This window comes from Equus przewalskii, chromosome X, assembly GCF_037783145.1.
Source record: "Equus przewalskii isolate Varuska chromosome X, EquPr2, whole genome shotgun sequence".
NCBI lineage: Eukaryota > Metazoa > Chordata > Mammalia > Perissodactyla > Equidae > Equus > Equus przewalskii.
The window spans coordinates 93,992,636-94,001,025 of NC_091863.1; positions in this window are offsets into that span (position 1 = coordinate 93,992,636).

An 8,390-nucleotide genomic window follows, 5' to 3' on the forward strand; every position below is an offset into this window, starting at 1 on the left:
AAAACTGAGGTTCCCAGAGAAGAAATTCCACCTCAGGACTATGGCATCAACTTCTGCCTAGTTTCCAGCCTGCTGGCTTGCCCTAAAGATTTCAGACTTGCCAGCATCCCACAGCCACGTGAGAAAATTCCTTAAAATAGATTTCTCTAAATGTATATATACATACACTTGCATATATATGTGTATGCGTACTACTTATATACATACATGTGTATATATATGTGTGTGTATATGTATATATACACAATAGGAGACATATATACATACACACACATATAGTCTCCTAGTGGGTCTTTTTCTCTGTAAAATCTTGACTGATACATCTGTAAAAATACAAATAAATATATAATCATGAATTGAAATACACACTATGAAGAGAAGAATTGGCAGGGATGGTGTGGAGTAGGGGTTGAAAGAGAATCTGCTTAACTGGTCAACTAAAGTCTGGTGAATTACCTTCTAGGCTGAGACCTGAAGCATAAGAAAGACACTCAGGTGAAGAGTCTTCAGAAAATCTGGGTCAAATTATACTCCCGTAAGGAGACTGTGAGAATACCCAACAGCCTTGCCAACATGGAATACTATCATTTTATTAACTCTGTGCCAATTTGCTAGGCAAAAAGTGATATGTTATTTTTTCAACTTCCTTTTCTGTAATTATTCCTGAGGCTATTTTTTTCATATTATTCATCATTTGAGCATTCTCTTTGCTTTATAGTTTTGACTAGGATGGATTAACAATAGTTCCAAGAACAATGTCTTGTATGTAGATAGCACCATAGATTAGCAATGGTGGAAGAGACCTAAGGGGTCATCAGTTTCAACCAATGCCCAATGCAAGAATTCCTCTGATAGCATCTGTAACAAGTTTTAGCTTCTGCTTGATTAAGTGCAATGACAGGGGACTAATTAAGGAACCATAGATTATCTCAGAAAGAATGGACTTTACATATCATCATTAGATTCATTCATAAATTCATTCATGTCACAAACTTTCATTGATTTTTATAATAAATAATCCACCCTCTTTATTTTAAAGGTGAGTAACAGAGGATCATAGAGTTTAAATGACTTTCTCTAGTTTCTCAGGGGTGAGAGAACAACAAATCAGGGACAAGAATCAGGTTGCCATAATCCAAGCCCTCCATACTTTTTACTATCATGTGGTATTTCCCACCAGAACATTGAGGGAAAAGAAAAATACACATCCACTTAAGAGTAAACCTAAAAGCCCTTTCTTGCAGCTCTATAGCCAAAGTGCTCATAAATTCCAGTGTTATCTCAAAATTCCCTCAAGAAGTAGAATAAAAAAATTGAATAGACTGCTTTCTTATGTTACTCCTATCAGCAGAATTAGCTAATGTACATATTGAAATTTAGTAGCATTTTGTTTTCTGGATTCTAGTCCTTTCATCATAAATGTGACAAATGACATTTAAGAATTTGAATAGAAAAGGCATATGAAAAAATAATTATGTGGCTACATCTGCGTTTAAAATTTCTCTCTTAACAATTGGTCTCTTAACATCTAACACGCCTATCAAAATAGTTAAGCACTTGAGTCTAGTGTAGAGTACAGACTTTCACATAACTATTTTGCTTTTATGGGGCTGGCCCAGTGGCTCAGTTGTTAAGTGTGCACGTTCCCACTTTGGTGGCCCGGGGTTCACCAGTTCGGATCCCAGGTGTGGACATGGCACCGCTTATCAAACCATGCGTCCCACATATAAAGTAGAGGAAGATGGGCAGGGATGTTAGCTCAGGGCCAGTCTTCCTCAGCAAAAAGAGGAGGATTGGCAGCAGATGTTAGCTCAGGGCTGATCTTCCTTAAAAAAATAAATAAATAATTATTTTGCTTTTAATAATTAGGAAAGATAAGTTAAGAACTCAGAGCCTAAAATTTGCATAAGGACAACATCCACCAATCCTCCACAATGTATTTACCTATTCTAGTCGGTCAATCTTTGAGGTGCATGGACAGTGAATGGTGCTGTTTTTATCACTATAGGGTGAAGGCTTAGTTTTAGAACCAAAAGAAAAAATAGATAAATACTTGCCCAATATGAAACAAAATGAGATAGAGATGACCATATTATTTCAGTTATCTTGATGAGCCGCCCACATCTGAGAAGCAGGTGGTCAGAAGGCTGATGGAAAATATGCAGCTATAACTTTATGATCCATTAGATTCAATTGCATAGTCACAAATACAGAATACTCTTTCATCACTCAAAATGATTATTCCTTGGGTAAAACCTTAACTTTTTGTTGTGTTGCATTGGCCCTAAAAATGGATCGGAAATGTTATCAGTAATTGTTATGCTGTACACCATTAATGAATTGACATTGAATCCTAGTGGAGATATGGACTTCTTTTATTCATACTGCTGTGGAATTCCAAGCCAGACTCTCTTGGTATTCTACTTTATTGCTTATTAAATGCCATCTTCTCAAGCAATGCTATTTTCACACACACAATAGAAGGCTTCCTGTCAATGTAAATGAGGTTATCAGAAAACATGTTTTAATAGCCAATTGCAGCCCACTTGACTGAGGTACTATAATATGATGGTATTTAATAGTTCAGGTACTCAATGTTACACTGTGTTTTTGATGCCAAAAGTCTTCATCATCAATTAGGATCACGTTTGATTAGAGCTCAGCAGAGCCCAGCAGCAATGGCAGCAGACTCCTGGCCTGACATCGTGAAACACTGTGGGGCTGTTTAGGTGAAGTCGTTTGAGCCAGCATGAAGTCTATCCAGAGAAAAGGATGAATTCACAACCAAGGTATCCCTTGAGCCATCTGGATCAGTCAATATATACTTGAATCTGCCTGATATGGCTATGGCTCTGAGTAATCATATTGGCACAATAAAGCGTTTCATTAGGTGGTCTAGTTGCACCATTAATCACGATCATCTAGGCCTTCGGTATTCCTCTTTTCCCCAGTTCAACAGCTATCTTTTATTGTATACTTAAACTCGCGTGTGAATAGTTTCACTAAACACATTCATTATATTACGCATTGATTTATCAAACATTTTATTGAACATACATGTGCCAGAGAGTCTTTTATGCAATGCAGAAATGGAGATGATGAGGATATTTATCCTTCCTTCAAGGATAAAAATAGTCATGCAAACAGTTCTTCAATAACACATTAAGCATGGGAGAAAGGGAAGCACCAGGTACTGTGGTAATTCAGAGGGAGAAAATCAATACAAGCGTTAGCTGGGAGAGGCACTCACGGAGGGCTTCTTGGCGGTACCTTCACTGAGTCTTAAAATACTTTTAGGAGTTGTTCAATTGAATAGGTAAAGACATTATAGACAGAGGGAATAAAAATACTAGAGGTCAAAAACTATGTGAGGTATGCAGAACTGCAAACAGTTCTACACAATTGTGGTGTGACATGTACTGCACAGGTGGCCAGGACGTAAATGACACTGTAAGTTATACCAAGAACTTTCAAAGTTTATCCTCCTACAGGTGAAGGGGAGTCCCTGAAAGATTTCAAGAAAGAGAATTACATGGTAAGCAGTGTTATTTATTTATTTAATATTTTTCCAGCTTTACTGAGGTATAATTGACAAATAAAAATTGTTTATATTTGGGGCTGGCCCGGTGGTGCAGTGGTTAAGTTCGCACGTTCTGCTTCAGCAGCCCAGGGTTCTCCAGTTCAGATCCCGGGTACAGACATGGCACTGCTTGGCAAGCCATGCTGTGGCAGGCATACCACATATAAAGTGGAGGAAGATGGGCATGGATGTTAGCTCTGGGCCAGGCTTCCTCAGCAAAAAAAAAAAAAAACGAAAAAGAAAAGAAGAGGATTGGCAGCAGATGTTAGCTCAGGGCTAATGTTCCTCAAAACAATTGTTTATATTTAAGATGTACAGCTTGATGTTTTGATATACATTGTGAAATAATCACCACAAACTAATTACTATCACCCCACATAGTTACCATATATTTTGAAGGTAAAATCAGCTACACTATGTGACTGATTAAATCTAGGAATGAGGTAACGTAGGAGAAAGGAAAAACTCTATGAAAGTTGATGCCATTAAATTAAATGGAGAATACCGGAGAAGGCAGATCTGGGGGCCTCGAGATGCAGGGGAAAGTGAGAAAAGATGAATTCTAGTTTCAGGGGCTATCTGCTTTCTCGGGCAGGGCCAATTCCATTTAATTCAGCTTTTGGGGGAAGACTACTCATTCTGAACCAAGGGGATCAGCAGAGCTGTGAAATTTGATACTCGGAGACAGAGGCTAGCACCCTTCTGAGGACTGTTTTGACAACCACAACCTGGGGTTCAAACAGAAGCTAAAGCAAAGAAGCCAGAATATTATCAAAGGCTAAATTCAGTTGCTATAAAGACAAAAAAAAGTTGCTCACTTTGTGGAGAGCAGGAACTCTTCCAGAAGCCACCGTGCTATTTGGTTAAATTACTTACCTGACATTTTCTTGCTGCTGAGCTCAGGCACCACATATCTTATCAGAGGTTTGGACTCTGATTTCAGCAACACAGGTAATAAGGGAAAAAAATTGTTTCTTTTAACACATCAATAATGTGATATCTCTTAAGTTATAGAGATCAAAGAAAACTGAGGGATGCAATCAGAGAACCAAGCAGAAAAGAATGAACTCAGACCACAGACAAAGGAGTATCTAATTTTTGAGTCTACAAGGCTGAAGGCCAAGTCTTGCACACAGAAATGTTCATTTAATTTGCCGCCAGTCCCAAGGAAAATCATCTCCTCTACTTCTTAGTTAAATGTAGTTTTGTTCTTTAACGATTGGCACCTGAGCTAACATCTGTTGCCAATCTTTCTTCTTCTTCTTCTTCTTCTTCTTCTCCTCTCCAAAGCCCCTTAGTAAATAGTTGTATATTCTAGTTGTAAGTCCTTCTGGTTGTGCTATGTGGGATGTCACCTCAGCATGGCCTGATGAGCAGTGCCATGTTGGCGCCCAGGATCTGAACCAGTGAAACCCTGGACTGCCGAAGCGGAGCACACACCCTTAACCACTCGGCTATGGGGCTGGCCCCAAAATGTAGTTTTGACATGCAAATACAGAGAAGATCCAGCATTCAATTTAATGCAATCGGTATCACAGGATACAGGGACAAATGCCACCTTCTAATAGCAGGACATTGCCACCTGCTGTAATCTTAAATACAACTAGCTGAAACCTTTAATGACCTCAAACCACAATATCCTCCAAACAGACCCATTGTAGCTCAAGGAATGATACCACCACTGTCCCAGTCCTGTTTTTCATCATTCTGAGCCATGCCTCACCCGAAACACTAGCAAGTTAGTTATCTACCAAGTCCAATACTTTATTTTTTTCTCTCAAAAATCACCTGTCACCTTTCACTGTGTAGTAGGCAGAATACTGGGTCACCAAAGATATTCATCTCCTAATCACCAAGATCTGTCACATGGCAAAAGGGATTTTGCAGATGCAATTAAGTTATGGACCTTCAAGTGTAGAGATTTTGCTGGATTATCTGGGTGGCCCCAATCTAATCACTTGAGTCCTTAAAAGCGAGACCCTTTCCCTGCTGAGGTGAGAGAGGGATGTGTTGATGATAGAAGGGTCAGAGAGGCAGCAGAATGAGAAGGATTTGATGCCTCACTGCTGCTTCTGAGAAATAGGGGACTGTGTGCAATGACCGGAGAGAGGCCTCTAGATGCTAAATGTGGCCCCCAGATGGATGCCAGCAAGGAAACAGAGATCTCAGTCCCACAATGACATAGAATTGATGAAGATTTTTAAAAACTCGACTTTGTAATAAAACTTTACAAATATGGGTTTATTTTAAGGCAACATTCTGCAAACACCTGTTTAGAAATGTCTAGACTAGCTGGGATTTGAGAGGACAGTTAGAGGGAAGAGGGTTGTTGCTCTTAGAGAATTTACATTCTAGTGTGAAAAGAGAACATTATATAGAACTGGGCTATGGGAAAATAGGAGAGACCAACCAATTCTTAGTATGGGGGGAGGGTTTGTCAATATTACAGAAAGTATAACATTTGAGCCAGGTCTTTAAAAATGAGAAAAATATGCATGAGGGAGGGAATTTCAAGCAAATAGAACAGCATGAGCAAAGCCCTAGAGATGTCAAAGTATGTGGTACTTCTAAGAATCTCTCTGGTCAAAGTAGAGCTTTCATTTGACAAATATTTACTTGGTGCCTATATGTGCCTGGCTTTGTTCAAGGCTCCACAGATACAAAAATGAATAAGACAGACAAGGTCTCTGTCATGCTTTATGGCACTTTCATTCTAATAGGAACCAACGGCAGGAAATAGAGCTGAAAAGGCAGACTGGGACCACCCATGAAGGCCTTCAGTGACCAACGAAGGACCTTGGATGTTGTCCTGAGAGCAACAGGGCATCATTAAGGCTTTTTATCAGAGGCTAGGCATGCTCAAATGTGTTTAGAATGATTACTTTGGCCACAAAGTGGAGCATGTACTCTGAGGGGAAGGAATGGCAATGGGTGGGTAACAGAGACTAGAGGCACGGAGACCCCTCAGGAAGCAATGTCAGCACAGCTTGCTAGAGAGAATAAGGGTCTGAACTGGGGTAGAGAGAGTGGGAATGGAAAAGGGAAATCATGAGAAATTCATTAGCAAGACTTTGTAACTGATTGAATATGGGGATCTGAGAGAGAAAATAATCCAAAGTGACTCTCAGATTTCAAAATCAATCAAAGAAATAGAACTTTAAGAGCAAGTTGGAAGGGTTAATTCGATTTGGGACAGGTTGTGGTACATCTAGCTTGATATACAGGTCTGGAGATATGCCTACAGACACAGCATTCAGGGGTCAAATGGGGGAAAGGGGATGAAACCATTCCCAGAGAAAGTACAAAGTGAGAAGAGACGAAGGTTGAAAAACCCTAGAGGTTGTAAATATTTAGAAAAGAGTTAGAGGAAGAGGAATCAGAGGCAGAGACTGAAACTGAGCTGGCGGAGTGCAGGAGGGCCTGGAAAAAGAAGCATATCCACAGCCAAGAGGAGAGAGCTCCAAGAGGAAAGAGGATGACCCCTCTTGGTCATACCTTTTAATTAAATAGATTGTTTAGTCAGAACCCACAGCCCTGAATGCTGCCACAGTATGTTCACTAAGGACATACACACATCAAAATGGATACATTAGCCAAATGTACATTCTTAATACTAATTAGGCCAAGAAGTAATCTAGTCTACTTCCCACCTTCACCTATGCTCAATTATCTATCACACTCACCAAAGAAAGTGGTTTTAAAATGTTTATCAGAGAAGAGCAGTGAACGCTACAAATAACAGAAAATGCCCACCATTTATCATCTCTCTATGAAACTGATCACTGTAGAGTCCAATCGATTTGCAATCTTTTCTTCCTAGAGATAAATTAAACTTCTGACAAGGCACATCTCTATTCCCTTGCTCCCACAGTGTGAGAAAAGTGTCCTACTTTATGTACAAAACATTTCTCTCATCTTTTTTAATTTTCTTATTCTACTCAGGCTCAGGAGGAAGAATACCTGGTTAGAACCTGCGCCATTTATCTCTTTAGCAACAGCTGCACCAGCTGCAAAGCAGCAGCCTAGAATACTTTTCATGAAAACTGATGGAGCTCCTTCAGCACTTTCCAGGCTGTGGGAAAACAGGCGCTCTCATGATGCATTGTTTTGGGGAATGCAAAACGAGTCAATGCCTACAGGGGGGATTCAGCAACAGCTACCAAAATTACAAATGTTCTGCGTGTTGATCCAGGAATCCTATTTCAGGGAATCTATCCTACAGATATGCTTATATAGGTAAGAAATGTCATATGTGTAAGGCTATTCTTTGAAGCATTATTTGTAATAACCAAATCCTGGGAACAACTGGTGTCCATTAGTAGGTGTAGTACAGCCACATGATCGATTATGCAAGTGAAAAAGTGAGGAAGATTTCTTTGCTGCGGTTGTTGATAGTGCCCTCGAGTAAATTTTGACTCCTAGTGAGGCTGTGTATGGCAGAGAGGAACCCTGCCTAGTCTTTTTGAGCCATCCTCTCACCTTCCAGCTCTAGATAAGACAATACTCAGCTGCTATTCACAGGCTTTTCATGGCCAATTCTTTCAGAAGTGGGTGGCCAGGTCCTCGTTCTTAGTCTGTCTGGCTTGGAGGCTCTGCTGAAACCTGTCCACCATGGGTGATCCTGCTGGTATTTGAAATACCAGTGGGGTAGCTTTCAGGGTCACAGCCATCACAATATGACAACTGATAGGAGATGGTGTGGTTCCCTGACTGGGAAAAGAACTCAGGCCGTGATGGTGAGAGTGAGGAATCTTAACCACAAAACCACCAGCGCTGGCTAAGATTTCTTTGTACTGAAATTAAATGATTC